This window comes from Rhopilema esculentum, chromosome 16 (assembly GCF_057945365.1).
Source record: "Rhopilema esculentum isolate cy_ngs chromosome 16, ASM5794536v1, whole genome shotgun sequence".
Taxonomy (NCBI): domain Eukaryota; kingdom Metazoa; phylum Cnidaria; class Scyphozoa; order Rhizostomeae; family Rhizostomatidae; genus Rhopilema; species Rhopilema esculentum.
This window is the reverse complement of record NC_142830.1, coordinates 15,358,409-15,364,408: the sequence shown is the minus strand read 5'-3', so window position 1 is coordinate 15,364,408 and position 6,000 is coordinate 15,358,409.

Below are 6,000 nucleotides of genomic sequence, written 5' to 3'. Positions count from 1 at the left end.
AATGCTGTCTGGGAGGAGACTACTTGATCAAGGCCTGACTTCGTTCTCGTTCACTGATTACGTCATTAGCAGTAGATCGGGTTGTCAGTATTTGCAGGCGACCAGTAACCATTAACAAATCTATATACTGATACAAATGGATGTGTCGATAGAAGCGAGACCTTTGAAGTTCCATTGAAAATTTTTTCTTTCCCAAAAATTCTTGTCTGATTTTAATCTTTGAGAACCAGTGCTGTGTGTTGGTTGTTGGTCTTAATTGTTATAGTAATTGTAATTTGTAAATTTTATTTTAATTCGATATAAAAACAATAGCTAACAATATATACATAAATACATAATGTTAATTAATCAAAATCGAACATAGCTACCAATTAGTACATTAAAGTAATTATAGATACTAAGTTAAAGATTAACTTGCATTTACTGGTAGAAGCTGACAGGCACTACATTTGCAAATTGGTCCGTCCCATTGTTTCATTAGATTCCTAAAACTTTTCAAATTTTTTGCGAATTTCAAAACGTTGGGTAGGCCCATTCCAAATCTATGGCCCGATTGACATAAAACTTTTGGATCCAAATGTTGTTTGATTAGGTCTAACATGGGCTAAGTAATGTTAACTGAAAAAATAATTGTTTTCTCTTTCTCTAATTTTCACTTAACTCAATCAGCTCAATGAAAAATACAATGATCCTCAAATTGAGTTTCATGGAATTTTCAGTTGTTTTCAAAGCATTTATTGAATCCTTCTTTACTTTACAAGAACCGCGGAGCAGAGAGGCTGGGGAGAGTTATATCTCCCCCCCCCCCCTTCCATATTTCGCCAAAGATGTAAAGAATTAAGAAGTGAAGCCTCTCTTGATTCGATTTTAGCCCCCTCCTCCTCAGTGTATGTCCACCCAGACCAAACTACAGTATTTTTATTAACTATTGGTTTAGTAAATGTTGGATAAACCCAACCTTTAAGCATAGTCCTTTAAGCGGTACCCTGGATACCAGACCTATGTATAAAATAATATCCCTATTTTATTTTTTATATAGTGAATCTGGTACTCAGGGTATTTAAGCGCTGACTCAGGTTTCTAAATAAAAATATCGTTGTAAAAGGAGTTTGTATAACCAATTTTGATGTCACCAAAAGTCATTTTGATAGATAATTTTGACTGCTAAAAACAACTTTTCTATTTGATCTTCAAAGAATTGAGAAAATACAGTGGCTAGTTCTTGTGGCTTTACCTCTTTTAAAATTAACATCATCAACTGTAATCTTGCCTACCTTACCTAACTCATTGTTGGGACTCTCTTAGCTATTGTGGTCTCTCTCAATTACTATGAAATATGAACTACTGTAATAATTTTCAGTTTCCGGAAACAGAAGGTATTTTATTCGGAAACCAGCAATTTTGGCTTTTCCCCCAGTTCTCGGCAGTTTTCGGCACGTCCCGACAGTATTGTGACAACGTACTTTTTGTGATGTAATACCATTATTTTCAAACTGCCTTTACGTATCCAGAAGTTAGTCATGGGTGTTCCCTTCAGATAAAATTGCCGTACCCTGTTAGGAAAAGAGCGTTTCCTGGTGCTGGTGGTATAAAGGGTGCGGCCAAAAAAGTTTTGTTTTGTTTTAATTAATTTTTTAAAAACAACATAGACTAAGCAATATTTTCAGTTCATGTTAATCAACTACATTGCTACTGTCCGTAATTGCAAAACGTAGAAAGACCCCATGCCCAGGAGGTCCCTTGAACTTTTCCCATACGATGGGGATCCATTTGCAATTATCAATACTCAACTAAAAGTATCAAAAACAATTTTATCAGACCAAGAAGCATCAACCAAAAATTTAATGAGACCTGAAAACTGAGCACATATACATCCACTAGCAATTTCAGAGCTGTCGCTAGCTCAAGGTGGGTGCCTCGGTCACATTTGCCCACAAAGTGGGTAAGTAATCCATTATTTGCCAAAAAGTGTTGAAACTCGCCGATGACGCACCCCTGCATTGAAGAAAAACTCCTCGTTTCTGTAATGGAATGTTTTTCAAGAGCAAGTCATCGATTTCATGACATCAGATCTTAGCGAGAGATACACAGAAGTACGTAGATCCATCCTATCGGATTGCAAGAAAATTTTTGACCCAAAATAATGGGATGGACACTCCCTCTCCCAAATATAAAAAGATCTTGTGAGCGCTCTAGGTCCCCATGCTGCATGTTTTGTTAAACATCAATCATTGAAACAGAATAGGACTTTATCTTCTACTAATAGGACTAGGAATAAAGTTACAAAATCTATTAAAATTTGTTATTTGCAAAAAAGGAAAAAATTAAGAGTTTTGTAGATATGTATTTAATTGAAAGCAATACTGCGAGTGCTATATTTGATAAAAATTTGTTGATATGCTAATAGGTTTCAAAAAATTTAAAGAAAATCCAAATGGAGACATATTTATAATGAAATCATTGCATGGGTATTCACAATATTGTGGCAATTCTATCTCTGTTCAAAGATTTGCTGATCGATACAAAAGCATACCGGTGCTAGAGACCTCCATAGATTATATACGATATGCTGAATGCAAAATATCTCATTCATTTTTCTCTTCATTCGCGTTTGCCTCTTTCTGCTAAAATTGCCTTAAAGTTGTTTTCAATATAGACTCATCAGGGACAGCTATCTTTCCATTTAAACGCATGAAAATGAAAGCAAAAAAATAACAGCATGCATAATAAAATGAAAAATTAAAAATGGCAGAGACTAATGCCCTAGAATGAATGTTGCATAAACAATAACCAAGATAAGTTGAAAAAATAATGCTTCGAACTAATGTTTTATTTCATTCTAAATTTTTCACTTGACAGGGTTGCCGCTAGACGGGACGGACCTCGGCGTAAACGCCTCCACGAGCCCCCAAATTGCCCGCGGCTATTTGTTCAGTAAAACATTAATATGTGAAATTTTTGGGGCCACGCATTTTTTTTGTTCCGCGAAACACTCTTGCCCTGAAATTTAAGATTTAAATTTGGCTTTATACGTTGATTTGTAGCGTGGTTATATTGTATATCTTTTCCAGATCTTTCTCACGAACCTTACCGACTAAAAACTTACCTAGAATGATGTATTATTACACTCTTTTTTATAAAAACAAATAAATTTAAGTTCAGGCTGACTGTTCTTAACTTTTTTTACAATCTGGGCTGGATTGTTCTTAATTTGTTCTAAATTAATAGGGTATAAGCAGTGCCATTGCCAGCTTTTTTGCTTTAGGGAGATGTTCAGGCCTCATTTGCAGACAAAGAGGGTGAGACAACCTTCATTTGCCGACAAGTTTGAATATTTACCGAAAAAGCACCCACACGTCGCTATCCTCGATTTTGAGAAAAAACGTTGTTCAAAACTGCATTTTGCAGAAGCTCAGCCTCAGCTTGTTCTTGAATTGTTTTCAAGTTTTGACCAGTTTTGAGGCTCGTGTTCTTATAAAATTATTCTTATAAAAAGAAAAGAGTGTAATGAAAAACCAAAACACCTTAATTTTGAGCACAGGCCACTGTCTGGGCCCAGGCTCCGGGGCACTACCCGACTGAACCCCCCTCTCGGTACTGCTGTCATGCTAGTTTGAAAAGCGTTAGGACAGAACAGAATTAGACAAGATTGTCGATACTTATAGCCAAACACAACAAATTGAAATAAGCTGACGGGCATATGAAAATTGCTCTATATAGAGCTTTTGAGGTATGTGCCCTCAGCGACGTATGTTGATATTGCAATTAGCGCCAAAATTGTGGTTCCACTCACTTACTTTGACAAAAAACAACAAACTTCCAAAATGTGTAGGTCTGAGTAATTGCCCAGCTCGGTCTGCTGCTAACGTTGTTAAATCTGAATCTTTCACTCCTGATCACAGGTGATTTCGAATCATCAGTTACATTGTCAGCATAAGTACAAATAATGCCAAAATATTGACAAATTTGCATACAAATATATATGAGAAAATTGATAAAAGCAAGAATATTATTCCACATCTCTACCTTCCCTATCTCGACATAACCTAAAAGAGTTACATGCAGGTATTACATATAATCAGGAACCAATCTCTTCCTATTATTTGTCCATTCCAAATGGCAGGATCAGTTCTAAATTGTGATGCCTGTTTCACACCCCGGGGTAAGCAGCCCGGCGAGCAGTGGTGGCGCCAGAAGAGGGCTAGGGGGGGCTACAGCCCCTCCGTCGGAAGCATCTAGCCCCCCCCCCCATCGGAGGAAATTTTAGGTTATTGTCGGAGCAAATTTGACAAAATGACGTACGAAAACTGCTTATTTTAGTCATTTTAGCCCCCCTGTCGGAAGCTCCAGCCCCTCTGTCGGAAGATTTCTGGCGCCACCTCTTCCGGCGAGCTTTTACTTTATTGGGGCTGGCAGGGACAAACAAACTTTTTCTTTGGCTGGCAGAGTAGGGGATTTCTTGCTTAATAAGGAGCTAAAGATTGACTTGGGGAGAAAATATAATTCAGTTGGCAATGGATGCGGGGAAACGGAAAAAGGCCATGGTCATTCGATATTTTTGAAAGAGGACGGGGAAATTCTCACCGCAAACGGTTCTCACCGGGCTTGCTTACACAGGGTTGCTGTTTCTCTTCCATGGAAAGTTTTTTCAAGCAATAAGATAATCTATCCTACCATTATTTTATATTTGTTGCAAACACCTAAAGGAGCTAAGTTACGCGAATGTAGCTATTTTATTATTTCCATTTCAAATACACGCTTTTTTACACCGAATTTTTTGACGAGCCTCAATATCCTTAAAATATTTCGATTTTGAGCCTAAGATTATTCTTATATTATTCTTGCCCGATACAAGGTGTAATTTCGCCGTAAGATCCAAGAAAAAAATTTAAAATCTTTTTTGATGCGTTGCTTCGTCTTACATTTACACCAAAACAAAACAGAATAATAAATGTGTTATCAAAATAGAAAATCATATATATAGCGTGTAATTGACAGTTGTTTTACTTTGTAAGAAAACAAAGATGAAGCTTGAGCCTAGCATTATTACTATTAAATTATTCTTAAATTTTAGAGACCTTCAGCCTCAAAATTCTTATAGACTTAATTCTTTGAAATGTGTCTTTTTCCCCATTTCGGAAGCAAAATTTGGTATTTTCTTTTTAGAGATGGGCGCTTTATGGGTGCAGCGAATAAATTACTGACCATAAAACTTTATAAATGTCAATTTGGGCTCTTAATTCGCTGACTAAAAGATCAAACAAAATGGCTGCATTCAGACAACCTCTTTCCTTTTTGATGTAACAGACAGAAAGCACGATCTACTGGTCACTAGCCAAATTATTTCTGAGTATTGCAAGCAGGTCATCAACACAAGCTGAAAAGAAAGTCTAATTGTTTGCCTCCATGCTTACATACTTCAACATGTTTTAAGGCACGTGCAATTATTAAGAGATACCTTTTTCTGAATAGTGCAGAATTATCGGGTACCATTTGAAAAAAAGCAGAATTATGGGCACATTTTTTGGGAAAATATTGCAAAATTATTAGGAGGGACATTTAGCATGAGCAAAGTGAATGTACAGTTAGAAATGAAAGTATGAAATATGTGTAATATTGAGATTTCGGTATTATGGGTAAAGCTTTTATCATTTTCGCGAAATTATGGATGACATGTTTTCAGACCTTTGCGGGGTCCCCGTCCCCGTCCCCGTCCCCGTCCCCGTCCCCGTCCCCGTCCCCGTCCCCGTCCCCGTCCCCGTCCCCGTCCCCGTCCCCGTCCCCGTCCCTGTCCCCGTCCCCGTCCCCGTCCCCCCTTGTCGTACTTTCTTGCGTCGACTGTCTTCTTTTCGACGAGCATTGAATCGAAAACATGTTATCTGACTTCGCGCAGGAATTTTATAAAATTCAATTCGCATCGCTGCCTAAAACCTCTGCGGGCGCCTAAGAGACTCAAATTTCATTTAGACCGACTCATGTCAATATCGAAATAATGTCCTC